The sequence below is a fragment of the Teleopsis dalmanni genome, chromosome X (assembly GCF_002237135.1).
Source record: "Teleopsis dalmanni isolate 2A chromosome X, ASM223713v2, whole genome shotgun sequence".
Taxonomy (NCBI): Eukaryota; Metazoa; Arthropoda; class Insecta; order Diptera; family Diopsidae; genus Teleopsis; species Teleopsis dalmanni.
This window is the reverse complement of record NC_051848.1, coordinates 45,159,327-45,176,367: the sequence shown is the minus strand read 5'-3', so window position 1 is coordinate 45,176,367 and position 17,041 is coordinate 45,159,327.

Sequence of the window (17,041 nt, the reverse complement as noted above, 5' to 3'; positions counted from 1 at the left end):
TTTGTTCAACATTATCAACGATTTTAAGGCCAAACATTCAATAAATACCATCGAACAGCCACCGTATTCACCTGATCTTGCACCGTGTGACTTTTTCCTGTTTCCCAACCTCAAATTACCACTCAGAGGAACGCGTTTTGAATCCATAGAAGACGTAAAACAGAATTCGCAGAGGGAACTCAAAGCCATACCGGAAAGCGCCTATAAAAAATGTTTTGATGATTGGAAGAACGTTGGCATTTGTGTATCGCTTCTAATGGAGCATATTTTGAAGGAGATAAAATAAATATTGATGAAGGTTAAGAATTTTGCGTTTTATTTAAAATTTCCCGAAAACTTTTCGGTCACAATGTATGATTTCGTTCCAATATAAACACAGCACGTGAATTTGTTTTTAAAACTTTCACAGCAAATCAACAAAACTCAACTCCAGAAAAATGTGCGAAAATGCTCAGAGTCAGAGCGCTGACTCTGAGCTTCAAATTTGGCAGAGCATTAGTTCGATTCCTGGTACTTGCTGTCTCAAAGAATTATTTATGACTAATTATATACAAGAATTATTTTCAATATCATTGATTATGTGTATTCGGCAATACTCGAAACGGCTGTATGGTCCGATCAGTCAGAAATTCAATTAATTAAAATAATAATAAAATAGAATTATTGTTGTTGTAGTTCACTACTTTTCGAAAACCTCTTTAATTTTACTAAATATTACATTCAATTATAGTAAATTATAGTGAATTTGTTGAAAATCTATGTGGAACCAGAGCTTACATATTAGATTTTTAATTGATCTAAAGTTTTGGACACCATTTCGATACTGGAGAGCTTTTAGTAATAATGTCAATTGTTTGATTTGGATTTGGAAATGTGAGTAATGTTTAAATGATTTTGTAAAATAAAATAAAAAAAAAAATCATTTTGATTGTCATTCCAAAGACTGTGAAACACAATATTGACTTCAAAACAATTACAAAGGCATGGGTCCCGTTTGATTTCCAATAACTGCAGCACTTGTTTGAGGTGGTGTGGTGTGTGGTGTATGGTGTATGGTGTATGGTGTGTGGTGTATGGTGTGTGTGTGTTTCGTATGAATTAGTAACACTCGGAAAGCTGGCAAGCTTTCTACTCTTGGAGGAATTAGTTCATAAAATTTCACAGAATGGCAAAAGTAAAAAGTCTTAAGGTCACGTAAAACGTAGAACAAAGGAAAAAACAAAAAAGAACGCAAAGCACAATAAATAAAGGCAACCACATGCTCACACGGCCGTAATTGTGCATTTGGTGAAAAAGCAAACACAAAGTCCTTTAAAGGACGAGTTCTGCACTGCACTCTTACCTAATTGCACGGCACATACGTTGTCGTGTACATTAGGTTAATAGGAATGGGAATTGGCCATTTTGTTTTTATTTTTTATTTATTTGATATTTAGCTAAGGCTAATATAAGTTACCGCTTCTTATTACTATTGCGTGTTCTAAATTTGGGAATAAGGTGAAGTAAAAATGTGTTTGAAATCTATTCCCAAGGCTCGCTTGGATTTATGTATGGTCTCGGTATCGCCCATTTCCACACAAACTATTCAAAATATAGCAGCAACAGTGGAAACCAAAAATATGACTGCGATTACCAAATGGAATGTTTTGCTTTTGCCTTAAATTTTAAAACTTTACCATACGATATATTTATTTTTTTTATTTTTGATTTTTTTTCTTTTATTTGTTTTTTTGCTGCTGATATTTTTATTTGTTGGATAAATTTTGCAGGGCAGTGCACACAATGGCACTTGAATACTACGACGCTCGGTGGATATTTCGGAGCCTATTGAGTAGGAGCTTTACCGGTGCACTTAATTCTAGGGAATTATAGAATGTTTTGTTGTTTTTAAAGCTTGGCCCTTCCACATTGTTTGCGGCACTTCCAATACAAACGCTGAAAAATATATTTTTATGTGTATTTATTACATTATTTTTCCACCTGAAGTTCAGAGGCGAAATTTTTCCAACAAATAAAATAAAACAAAAAAACACAAAAAACAAAAAAAATCGTACTCAAAAGTGCCTTTTCAGCTCCATTTTTCAACTGAACAGGCACGTTGGATTCTGTGACTTTTGGAAACTTAATTTTTAATTTGTTTATGTATTTCTGTATAATAATAAATATAATTTTTAATTGTGACTTTGTTTTAATTTCGTAAAGTTCTGAAACATATTGAAAAATGGAAGCCATGAAGCGGAATAATTTCACATAAACCATATAGCCTTTGGGCTGATACTCGTGCTCGCATATGAATTGTTTAGAAATCAAATTTAATTAACAAAACCATAAATTTTAAAACAATTTCTTTTTTTCAACAAACAATTTTGTCTCCCAAAAGTTATTGTAAAATTTATAATTCACTTATTTCTAGTATTTAATAATTATATTATGAGTTATTTATAGCAGTATTATAAATACTATATAATTATAAAATATAATATCTATTAAACTATAACAATTATACTATTATAATTATACTATTTCCGGCAGACGGCTAAAATGCCATAGCTGTAAGCTTTATACCATATATATAATATAATTATTATTAAGTTCTATGTAAAACAACAAATTTAATATGAAGTAAAAATATAGCTAAAATACTACTGATTATACTATTATAAAAACTGCAAAAAAAATATTTAATAACTCGAACTTCCATCAGTCGAATTTTCTATAACTCGAACTAAATAGAGTACAACAGGGTTTAGAGAGCAAATTACATACAAATAAAAAAAAATTCTTCAACTCGAAGTCTCCATAAGTTGAACCTTTTCTTTACTAAATGGTACTTCAAGTAATGAGAGTTTGACTCTATATATATAATTAGGCGTAACATAATAGTCTTACACATTAATGTTAATTAACTACACAAGCTTCTGAAAATGTTGTTGTTCTACATATACGTATACCTATATGTAGAAAATTATTTAAAAACTTCAAAAAAATTATTTATAAATTTAGAACTACAATATAATATATAGAACAGAACTAGAATATAATTAATACCGAAAGAACGTAACGTCTTAACGATGATCCATTTCTTATATATTTCACATAAAACTCACAACTGATTTTCCACATAAAAATATAGTTTGAGTACCTGTTGGACTGTTTACATGTATATGTTAATATGTATATGTTGATTTCAAACTTTCTTAACACCTTCTTACGGTAGATGACTCGAAAAAACACTCCAAAATTCTCTTCACATAGCAAACTTAAGATGTCTTCCGTAAGAAGTCCAAAGAGTGCAGTTATATTTCTTACTTGCTCTCACCGTAGCTGCAATCGGAAGTTTGAGCGACATATGATATAATAATTTAAAATAATAGTATTTTAATTTAAATGAGCATAAAAGAGAGAAACAAACATTTTTTACTGAAAACGTAAGAAGGTGTCTCTGGATTTCCTGCTTAAGAGGATTTACACTACAAGTTAAATATTTTGTATGAAAGTAGTCTAAAATGTACCATCGCTTTCCATATTTACTCGCCAAAAATGAGACAACGACAATAATTCAAGCGCTAATTTGGACGTTTCTGCAAAAATTCTGCTTTAATACAAACTTCTGAACTGAAGCTTCCATATCATTAAAGCGTTTTTTAGGCAAAGGTGATCGATATACTAAATAGGAAGATATACATACTATCGGACAATTTTCAGCTCAATTCACATTTATAACAGTCTTTGACTGTTATACATTTCTGAATGAGATGTCGATGCAGTCTTGAATATGGATTCCCTTTAATAGAGGTATTTTTCTCAATTACAAAATAGTTCAGCTACCCAGACGGGATGCTTCAGAAAATCTTTCAAACCACCTAAACAATCTATAGCATATCGATTACAACATGCAAACTGTTGCTGAGTTCTTTCTGTGCTGAACTTTTCAATAAAAGACGGGAAGACTCAACGATATGTAAGTATTTGAAAGAAAATCTAATTCCCTCACAATGATGCCCTGTAGAGATATTAGTCTTGTGGTAGGTTTACTCACAGGTCACTGCAGTTTAACTAAGCAGGCTAGAAGATTGAATCTCCGTTTCACTTACGCCTGTCACTTATTAGCATATAATGATCAATGGTTAAGACTTTATTACTACTAAGTTAATAAAAAAAGAGATACTGCTACATTTGTACAACTTCACGTAACTCAATAATAATGCTCAAAAAATATTCTTTATTAACAATACACCAGGTCATGGTAATCGATTAAAATTGTGAACATTAGCCAAAACTTTAAATATCTTTGGCGTTATCTGTTGAAATTTGGCTGATCCTTTGCATGATATTCGTTTGATTATTCGGTTGTGTCTAGACCATATGGATAGAACCATGCCTTATCTCCAGTAGCCTGATAGCCAAAAAGCATTGTTAATAAGACATCCATGCGATATTAGTTTCTTTTTTAAATGTGCATTTTTGAAAAGTAACGATATTTCATTATTTTTCAGGCACATAACATTGAATTAGTACAACATATGAACAATCCTATAAAATGTTGGAACTGATTTATTACATATAAATTAAGTTTTGAAATAACTGAAGAAGAAGAAACCGTCATAGTTCGCTATATTTAAATTATATTAACATTAGACCACTGTCACAATCGTGCATGTTATTGATATAATATTTATAGCTTAAATTAATCTGTCAATAAAAAAAGTGCTGCTAAAAAGCATACATTAACTTTTTGGTCACATTTAAATACTTTTCGTTTGATGAGCTTAATGAAGCCAAATGAAATTTGTTAAATAATAAAAACTATTATTGACAACATACCTTTTTAAGGGAGTTAAATCTACATATAGTACATATATTCAAAATTAAGAATATTTGGTACTATAAAGATGTTTCATAAAAAGCCCAATGTGTAAAAATATATATAGAAAAAGTGCTGTTTAGCATCTAAATACTTTTTATTTGCTGAGTTTTAATAGATCAGGTTAAATGTTGGTGCGTACGGAAGTACGGATGGAAGATTTTAAGGTGTCTTTTACTAGTTTTGTACCAGACGGTGCATTGTCTTGTAACACAATCACTTTGCCATGTCTTCTGACTTCAAGTGTGGTCCAACCAGACAAAACATAGGCATTTTGCAGAAACGTTTCGGCCTTATTGTTGAAGGACCGCCTTCGACAGGTTAAAGCAACGAGTTTTCTCGTTTCGGATTTTTAAAGAAAAATCATTTTTTATCATTTGTCACATTTCGATATAAAAATTAGTTTCTTTGTAGCGTTGATGAAACATTTCACAAGTGGCTATGAAATTTTCCATTTGACGTTCATACAAATCATGTAGGACCCGTTTACTTAGTTTGTTGATCTTTACTTAGATCCGTTGCTCGTAAACGTCTGTTGACTACTTCTTATAACACATATAATATTATTGCATATTGGCGTTAATTTTGAGGTGAATCGAGATGCAGTAGTTCATGACATTACTCATCTTCGCATTGTTGTGGCTTAATAGAGCGCTATCTGTCTTTCATATAGAAATCACCAGTTTTTAATTGTCAAAATCATTATTTCGTTTGATGTCTTATAATCGATGAAGCGCGTTCATCATATTTTTCTATCAACAAACGATGACTTGCAATTATCCCTTTCTCTTGTTTGAAAAAAAAGCAATGCCTGCCGCAAATGTTTTTTTTTTTTCGAGTACCAAATTCGAGACGATCACTAAGTGAAAAACCGGGACGCTAGTTTTTGCTAGGCTTAACTTGTATGTAATTGTAGTTTAATGTCGTTAACTAACGTACGGTATACTTATTGCTAGCGCCATGTCTTAGTTATATCGGAAAAACTTACGTTGAGTTGTTGTATTATTGTGAATATTTTTAAAGGAAGGGAAAAAAAGATGTTCAGTACTTTGAAGTTAATTAAGCAATAAATTTGATTTTATTATAGTCAGGAGTTTTATATAAATATTACATTGTCAGAGTTTCAGGCAATCAAGTGTATAATTAGTTCAACTAATCCATTAAAAATATTAAAGATGAAAAATTATGAAAATTATTGATGCAATGTAGCAACACTCGTTGTACTCGGTAGTTCCGGTATTACTTTATAACAATGGTATGGAGGATGGTATTGACATTGGCATGAAGTATGGTATGAAGTATGGTACCGACAATGGTATTGACAATGGTACCGACAATGGTATAGAGAGCATGGTATCGGCAATGACGTTTAATAAATTAAGCTTAATAGCTAGAAATGTTTAAATAAAAAATTGATTAACATTCAATGAACGTCAAATCGTTTATATATGAATTATATTTTTTAAGTTTGACTTTTTTGCGAAAGATGCGAGAATGAATTTCAATTTGTTATGGACTCATTAGTGCGATTCGCGAAAAATCCATTAAAAGGAAAATATATAAAATAATAAATAATTAAAGTGTATATCATAAAAAATTTTATTGATGGTTTAACTTCGTAAAATGTAACAAGTAATGTGCAATGACTCTGACGTCTGAACGCGGCACTAAGAGCGTCATCTGACTTTTCAGCAATAAAAAACAATAAAAATAAATACGTAATTAAAAAATATTAACTGAATATAAAAAATTCAGCGCTGTGAGCGATTGTTCATTAATTATTGAAAACATTTTCATGGCATGTATCGAACCAGCGAATTCCATAATATTTATGCAGCAGATTTAACTTTGAAATTTGTCACAAATGTACCGATGTACCGATGTAGGGATGTATGGATGTATGGATGTACCGATGTACCGATGTAGCGACAGTTGGAGAGGACAGAAGGACAGATGAGCGAGCAGTCGGATTGACATTGACTGTATCTTCTTTATTATTTTTATTTTTATATTCGAATTTTTTTTTTTTTTTTGTTATTTCATTTTAAATGTTATACAAAACATATTTTGTATATATAATATAGAGTCTTATTATGTAAAATAGTAACAACAGAGAAAAAAATAAGAAAAAAGTGCTTTCAGATTCATACTGTACTGTTTTCTGTTTTTATTTATTTTTTTTTTTTTTTCTGTTTTCGGTGTTTTTTCTATTTTTTCTGCTTTCTCGCATTGAGTATTGTTTAATATGCAAATCCATTTCCGATTCGAGTTTTCCATTTCTTCTTTTATGTTTTTGTATTAGTATGTGTATTGAAAAGCGAAAAAGAAAAATAATAAAAAAAAAAAAAACGAAAATCATAAATGCATGGTTTCGCTTAAGGCGTTACAGGAAGCTATATTAAAAAATGAAAGGAAGAGAAACAAAATCAAATTCGTATAAAATCCATATTCGATACTCGTCGTATATCAGCGGCAATAGGGAATATTGTGCACGCAACGCCTCTGAAGACGGAAGTTTGCGGTACCGCACAATTTGCATACCCACTAAGCATTCCAAAATTTTAAAAACGAGCATTTTATTTCTCTATTCTTCCTTCCAGTTTTTGTTTTATTTCAACCATCCAAAACCATCGAAAACCATCGAAAACCATCCAAAACCATCGAAAACCATCGAAAACCATCCAATACACAAAAACTTTAAATAAACTGACTCATCGTACATAAAGAACCGCGGAATGCCTAAGAGAAAAATGTAGTGCTTTCGTATGCGTACAGAATAAAATTAAACGAAATTGACTCAATTTCAACTTCAAGTTAGCCACAACAAGTCGTCGATATTATATTGTATCTCATTGTATCTCATATATTTGGAATTCGAAATATTTTCGGTTAAAAGTTCGCCTCTGACATAACATAGTTTGCAAATGACGTGGATTTCAGATTTTGAATTCTTAATAATTTATCGAAATCTACTACGAATCATACAGTTTTGTGTAGTCAAGGCTAAAAATCGTGACTAATTCGTTATCTGTTCAGAGTAAGCACTTAAAAGAAAAATGGAAATATTAACCCATATCCCCCCAAGTATTTTTTTTTTTTGGAATTTTTTGGTCAAAATGTTTCTTTTAAAGCTTAATTAGTAAGGAGGTGGGAGTGTGGAGTGAAGTCACAAATATTTTTGTAAAGCTAAAGCTTCATACATTCAAAGTAATGATATATATAAACTCTAAAGTTTTTCTAATATACAAAAAAAACCCATGAAAAGTGATAAAATTTGCTGTTCGATTAATCGAACGTATATGGGTTAATATGGGTTAATGGGCGGATATGGATTACTAAGAATACATCACATATATTCGTTTATAAAATTTTAAATGAAACTTAAAACAAAATATATTATCATTGATATCAGTAATAATAAAAGTAATATATATATATTACTTTATAATTTTAATAATGATAACATATATAAAATGTTTTTACCGAAACTGATGCGACTTACGACAAAAAGAAACTATATCAAAATTGGTAGGGTACGAATAGAAATTAGAAGACAACAACAAATATTTTAGTTTATTCCTACCCTAATAGATATTAAAAGACAACAACAAACATTTTATTTAATTTATTGAAATTTGGCTATCCTAATAGAAATTAAAAGACAACAACAAACAATTTAGTTAATTCGTACCCTAATAGAAATTAAAAGACAACAACAAACAATTTGGTTACTTCGTACCCTAATAGAAATTAAAAGACAACAACAAACATTAGTTGATTTATTGAAATTTGGCTGACCATTCAACGCTGTGTAGAGTATTGTCAAGTACTCATCATCAGTGGTCTTAGAAAATATTCTAATTTTTTTATTAGTTTGTAGTACGAATATAATTTGTTTGGACTGCAAGTGATAGGCACAAGTTCTAATCCTTAGCAGTCCAAATTATATGCGAACTACAAACATTTCAAATAGATGTTTGCGCACCATTTTAAAAATACAGCACCCCAGAATTATTACGAACGATCGTCTCTGGCAAGTGACTGCGTAAAAGCTCGTAGAAACGGATATTAGGCTACCCAATTATAGATGGCTAGGACATACATTATGTAAACCAACTAAAGAAACAACACATAGTGCGCTCAGTAGGAAAATCCAAGCACAGAGAAACAGAGACCGGTCTAGAACAGGGCGCAGGGCAGTTGCTAGCAAAACTAACAGCGAATTTTAGATTTATAGCTAAGAATTATCAACTTTAGAAAATTTTTGTTGCAAATCTTTATAAATATGCTAAGTTCTATGTATATAAATTGTACAGAACATGCTGCTATTAATAATAATAACATTTAGGATGGTTGTACATCTGAATAATTATGATTAGTTATTCATAATTATAGTTTTACGAATTACAGTTTAACAATTATAATATAATTTTAATAATTATAAATTTTATAGTCAAAAGAGTTATACGTCTTGAAAATATTATATCATTCTTAAGGCAGTTATACTTTTTAGCTGTGGTAAATCTATATATAGGTATAGGTATATAAGTATATAAATATCAAGGCAGTATTTTATTTTATTATTATATTTTATTTTATAGGTATATATCAATTATATATTATTTATTTATATTTTATACATCACATTTAATATTTTTATACTTAACAGTGAAGTAACGAGTCGTCTCCCAAATTCAGGACTGACAATGAAGGCATCATCTTACACTGATGCGTATGAAAAAGTCAGAGACAGTGATTACTGGGAACAACATGACAATCTATGATTTAAATTTGGTTGGGCTTAGTTTTTAAAAAATTAAAAATAAAAAGTCGAAAAAATTAGACAGTACTTGCCGGTTGATGAAAAAATACTGGGAGGCCTTACACACTTATTATTAATTAATCAATTTTTCATAATACCATAGATTAAATTATTGACTTTAGAATAAAAGTTTTGATATTGTTAATACTGGTCTTAAGCAATGATGTACAATAATTAAGTAATTAAACTTAATTAAATTAATAATTATGTTAATAATGAAGCGTGTATTGAAATGTGAATCTCCAACGACATTCAAGAACATTTTACACTATATACTGAGTGGTCGATAAATTTTGATTTCTCCATTTGTTTTATTAAGAATAGATTTTTCTGATTATATGCACAATACTTTAATATACACGTCTAAGAATTAGTAATTACTTTGATTCTTAAAATTATATTTAATAATTTTTTTCGTTGCACGACTTTAAGTGGTTGCTGAAATAAATTTTAAGAAACTGCCGCTATTGGATAATTGACAATATCCGAAATAGTCTATATAGTAAGCTAAAGAAAGCTTATTGTTAAGAATAAAATTTTTGATTTAAAAATTTTTTTCACCACCAATCCCTGTTCTATTCAAAGAATTCTCAACATGGATATTTAAAATTGAAAATGAAAAAGAGACGAAAGTTATTTTTTAAATTCTGTCTATACCATAAATAGGTTGCAATATTTCCGAGAAAGAATTATGTTATATACTATGATTTCAGACACGAATATTTTAGTATCAAAATAGTGTTTTTCATATAAACAGAATTAAACATTTTATACCTAATATTCGTTTATATTGAAAGGAAATCTACTTTGAAGAATTGATTCAATTATTAGTTGGTGTTGCTATTATCCTTCTAATACCCAACCCCGTCTCAAAGCCAGCTCTATATAAATAGCTATTAAATGTTTCTTGGTTATATTTTAAGTATTTTTTGGATATCAGGAGCTAGATGAAGCTTCATTTGTCATTATATCTTTCAACGTGTTACAATATACTGCTCTGATTTATATTTATAACTGAGTGAGTTGATAATTCACTGCATTTAGAGCAAAATAATTATTTTTGTAAATAAAAAATATGACATTAGAGTCGGAGATTGCATTTACATTACATTGAGTTATCATTACACTGAGTTAAGCTTAGACGAGAATATATCTGGTAAGCTATTGTGACTGAACAAGGTTGGTGGTGGTAAGGTGAAAGAAGTGAAAGGAGGATCAAATCTTCCTCAATTAGCTAAGGACACCATTAAACGTCATCCCTATTCCTATGCAGCGCAAAGTAATCCTAAAATGAAAATAATGTCTTGTTATTAGGTGGAGGATATCTGATGTGCTGCAAGCGTTTCTTTGGCAAAGCAACTGAGATTCAACACATCAATACAATCAATCAACGTATGCTGTATAATTAAGTGGTTATACTTGGATCATACGATATCATACTGGACTAATTTGGTCTATATATTTGGACTGCCAATAACTACGTCAGTCGACAACTATCTTCCCTTCCCTACCTACCTATCTATGTTTGTTATAAAATTTTTGACCATCCCAAGCACTTCACTTAATTCCCTTTTTTTAGTTTTATTCTAAAATAATTTGATTATATTAAAAACTAGGGATCACCAGTGCTGCCAGTATAGTGGAAAAATTCATTTAAATATAAATACTCCCTTTCTTAGTTTTTAAATTATATTTTCCTTATCCTGCAATCACCGTTTAATTTGAGACGTGATAAAAATTACGATCAGAAGTGTAAGGACGAAACTGTTTACGAAAATGTAATTCCTATGCCAATGCATGGCTACATTTATGTAAAAATGTTCACTGGTTCAGTGATTTCCAGATGCGAGTTGGCTGTCGTCTTTATTCTTCCTTAGTTTATTAATGCCAGCAGCAGATAAATTTAATGTTAAAGTCAACAAATCAGCATCACTATTTCAACTTGTCATACGGCTCGTTGCACCAAACTGTGAAAAAATATGTCAGTGATGTCAGTGATGTCAGGGCACTGATAGATAATTGTTGCTTTGAAGCATTTGGCATTTGCTGTAAAAATTTGTAATTTGAATTCTTGAAGCGATAAATACCCAAAAATGAATGTGAACCAAAATGCCACTTTTGATGATTCTCTTAAAATCCAATTCAGATATTTTTCTATATAAATTTATTAGACATTCAAGTTGATTTAGTGAAATGTGTTTAATAAGAGAATCTATCTTTAAACTATCACAAATTATTCTATACTAGATACCACCAAAATAATATTAGATTAGTGGATCAGATTTTATTCCTTTTTTTTAATTTAAAATATAGAACTCCAAGGTACATTTGTCGACATTGATGTAGTTATAGCTTTTTTACAGAACTACCATATTAATTTCTTCTAAATTCATAGAAAAATAAATAAATAATTAAATAATTATTTTGCAATTGTCTTGATGAGAAATCTCTGCTGAGTTCTCTAATATGAAGTCAATATATGTTAAATGACTTTTTGCTAATAAACCAATAACTTTTTCATTATCTCCATTGAGTATATTTCAAGCTTGTAACAAAGTCACTGTAAAATTTAGTGTATTTTCATAAACGAATCCTATGACCAATAGTTAATCGATTAAAAATTCGAAAGAATAACTTACAGTTCTTTTAAGTTCACATTAATATTGCAAGTATTCGTACTATTCCTATTTAAATTTGTTGATATACTTATTACTGCTCAAAGTAAGATAGACGAAATTGGTAAAAAAAAAGCAAATACTTAGGATTGATTTCTCAATCGTACCTAAAGTCGTAGTACTGGCTTAAGTCTATCTATGCTGGAAGAATGATTGGTATATGTTTATCATTCATTTGACGTGGAGTTGCTTATTTACCACTGAGATCAGCAATGGTATTGGTAGGACTCGCTTCTTACTGAGAAAGAAATTATGTCCAAAACATATAATTTTCAATGTGGCGTTTATTAGCGCATTATCTTAGTACATGTGTTTGTAGAGCACCATGGTCTTAAGCCTTAATGACAGGTACCCATGTTTAACAATAATGTAAGGTCATGAGAATGCCAGATGATAGATCACAAAACCGAATACTCTTTTTCATGCCGTATAATGACCGCAGGAGAGGTATGTTACGTATAAGATGGAGAACGCGACTGAAGACATCAGAAAAATGGGTATTCAAAATTGGTGGTCTATAACAACATGCAAAGCAGAATGGAGACAGCTGCTTGATGCAGCTAAAGCTCACACTGAGTTGTAATGCTAATGATGATGATGAGATTATTATCCTTCTGAAACGAAGGAAGTACGCTCTCTAGAAGTATAACCTATGTATTATACTTTTATAAACGTGCTAGCTCTCTCACTAGGTTGATTGTTTTTATTAGTACGAGTAATGCTTTCTGCATTTCTGGGACCATATATTCTTTTAAAATGAAATCTAGTATTGCTTTTGTTGTTGTTGTTGGTATAGTTTCGGTTCATGTGATTGTTATTGGAATTATTTTAACTGCATTGAGGTTTTAGCGATTTTTAAGGTATTAATATTATTTAATATATGTTCCTTATACCTAAAACTAATTTTGTTGATTGCTTCAGAATGTAAAGAAAGTTAACAATGTACTGAAATTATAGGTACATGGAAATACATATTAATATATACGTAAAAACCGTTTCTATATATATATATAATATATTATATTATATATATATATATATATTTCATCAGTTTATCAATTATTGCTATAATTATTCTTCATGTGGGTTAAATTATGTATCTTAAAAGCGTTATTAAAATAAGAATGTTACTCAATCGATATTTATTAAAATAAACACTTAAATAGATTTATTTCTAAAGTAATATTTTGTGTTTCATAATAATTTTTTTTTTAATTAATTATAGGCACTTAACTTAAACTGAGCTAGTCGTCTTTCACTGATGATATTCCCCATTTAACATTGAGTTTTGGAAAATCTTTTAATAACATTTTTGTGGTTTGACTTTTTATTTAATTTCGTCTGGTGCTTTTTTACCTCAATTTGCCGTTGCAAGAAGTAATGAACCTGTTCTGGTATAATTCCCTAAAACATGCTATTCAGTCTAATATATATATAAATTTCAATTACCAAAACCAGAGAAAAACTAAACTTCAACAATAAATAAAGGCTTTTGTCAGCTATGAGCACTTCGCACTAAAAGAAGCTGTACCGAAGTAAGGAAAAGGATTATTTTAAATGGATTTGAATGAATAATGGGTGAGCTTTTCTTACTTCCCGCGAAAGTTATTGCAATTTGCCTCCTGACTACAATTTTGAAGCTAATTTGCACCGACTGAAAGAATTTATAAGCATTTATTAGTTTATTAAATGAAATTTCTCACATTCTTTTGGTTTTCGCGTTAATAATGAATAATCTTAGTAATAAAATACATTTAATGTTAATTACAGTATGCATCTCCTTCTTTGCTCCATTTTATAATCGCAGCCATTATTATTTTTGGTTCTTCATTATTTCGCTACAAATTCCACTCCCAAATTAATACATGGATGGATTTCATTTTAATACGTTTTAAAACATTTTTATTAATGATTCCTTTAAAATGGCCTTTTTATTGTACGAATATATTCAAAACTGGGAGGAAGCATATTTTGTGCGACTGTAAATACATTACAAGTTTTGAATCCTTGCTGGGTCGCCTCATCTACTACTACTACTACTACTACTGCTACTGCTACTACTACTACTTCTACTCGAGCTCAGCTTTTGTTCTGCTGGAATGTTAGCTGTTATAGCGCCATCATTGTATTAACCGCTCAGAGTGTCCTTACAAGTGTTTCTCTATGGATGTGGATGTGGATGTGAATGTGCTTGGGTATGGAGTAGGGTTTGGAATTGGGAATGGGAATGAGCATGAGAATGAGAATGGGAGTTGTGAAAGTACATAACTAGTGCTTGTGTTGGAGTGTTGGAAAATTTGTTATTGTACGAATGAATATATGCCGCATTGAAAGAACGTAGAAGTGAACTGCTGGCATTTGTATGAAATTCCTCTTCCAATGGTTTGCATAGATTATGCAGTAGTATTAGTAAAAAGCGGAATGCATTTTTACTTTCGCTGCACTCTATCACTTTATTTTATACAGACTTGTGCATAGTCGTGGTGCTATACAACTGCACTTCTATACTCCCAGCATACAGCCAATATAGCACGAATTGTGCAACAATATTCATTCGGCACATTTAGGCATTATCATTTTTGGCCAAAATCTAGACTTCTGGATCGACGCAATAAAATTTCGTGCATGTGCATCTCGAAAACTGCAGTCATGACTTAAATTGCACAAACACATTTGCACATCTCAATGGTGTACAGTGCGAGTGGTACATTGGATAAGTTTGCGGGCACGAATGCAAGCGTAACTGGGCTTTGATGGTGTACGACGGTACTAGGGGTATAGCTAGGAGTGGTGTACTTCTAGTACAGCGGCACATTATGTATCATGGCGTGAATTAAGTGCATTGTGAAGCGGATATAAATTTCATTCTTTTGGCGTAGAAAATGTAATTATCTTCTTCACGAGTTTTAAAACAATTTTCTTTTTTTTTCTTTTTTTTTTTGTGTTTTTGTTTTTTGGTTTTTAACCATTTTTGTATAATTTTTTTAACATTTTTATATTTCTAATATTGCTCTCTCTTTATGTATGTGTTATGTTTGATACAAAGTGGTATATATAGTATGTGTGCGCAGTCTTTTTATTTAAATGTTTAAGTCTACTGTGACTATTTCTATATGTCCGTCTATTTATGTATCTATAAGTTGGTATGCTTTCTCTAAAGCCTGCCTAACTGCCTAACTGCCTAGCTGCCTAGCTGCCTAGAAGCATAACTATGTGCCTGCCTTGTGCCTGCCTGCCTATCTGCCTGCCTGCCTGACTGTCTTCCTGAGTTTGTGCCTTGCTGCGTTCATCCGGCAATACATTACCAGTGTTCTTGGAAAGAAATGTTTGGCTTTGGTATTTAATTAACATTTAAATAGACTTAAGTTGTCGTTTTACGTTAATTATGTATTTGCTACTTTTGTCTTTTTGGCTTTTGGGTATCTTTTGCATTTTATACTACTGTTTACTTGCCTACTACAGTCATCGTTTCGGATTCGGAAACAGTGTTAAATGCTGGAGCTTCGCCGGATACTTCACATCTGTATAAGCCAGTTGACATTAGGGTGACACGACGTAACATTACTTGTATGTCAGATGAATTACGTAACTGCAAAGAAAAGAACAAAAATTATTATTCCTATAATATAGTTTTCCTTTGATGCAAGAGTAACGAGTAACGAGTTACGAAGAAATTGCGGGCAAACTTTGTCAAAACATAACTTTAATTTTTTTCATTTTTTTTTCTCAAAAATTTTATTGTTTCCTACTTTGCGTATAAAATGAACCCTGCAGTACATGCAAATAATGTTGAAGAATTACTACAAAAAAAAAATTATTTAAACGAAAATGTAACAAATTCAAGTAGAAAATGCAATGTGACTTTATTAATAACACTAGTTTCTCAGTATGTCTACACGTGACTTAAGGCATAATAACTCGAAAATTATAGTCTTTAAACACTAATCAGCTTAAAAAAAAATCAAATTAAATCAAAACTTTATTTAAAATGCATATTCAGTTGTAAATTCATTTTTTCAATTTGAATTCAATTCGAAAAACCTTCCACAACTTTAAGTACAGAGCATCAAGTATAGAGACATGAAGTGTTCACAACTGAAAGACCTAAGTGAAGATCAAAATTGTAAATTTCAAAAAATTATCAATTATCAACTAGTTTACTGCGAACCTATCTACCCCCGCGGGAAATGGTTAAGAAAATTTCCAAGATCAACCATGCCTGTTGTAAAAAAATCCAGTAGGGACTACTTCGTAAGGCATGTCTATATTTAATAACGACTTAAACTCAGTAGGAATCACTCGACAAGACATGATTGTGATAAGAATCGACTTTTATTCAGTAGGGCCTACTCGATAAGGCATACGTTTCGAAAGAGTCGACTTATTTTCAGTACAAATCAGAAGAATCGATTTAAACTTAGTAGAGACCACTTGATAAGGCATATCTACTTTAAGAATCGACTTAAATTCAGTAGACAACACACGATAAGGCATGGCTGTCATAAGAATTGACTTAAATCTAATAGGCACCACTCGATAAAACATGGCTGTCATAAGAATCGATTTAAACCAATAGGGCCTACTCGATAAGGCATACGTTTCGAAAGAGTCGACTTAACTTCAGTACCACTCAGAAGAATCGATTTAAACTTAGTAGTGATCACTTGATAAGGCATATCT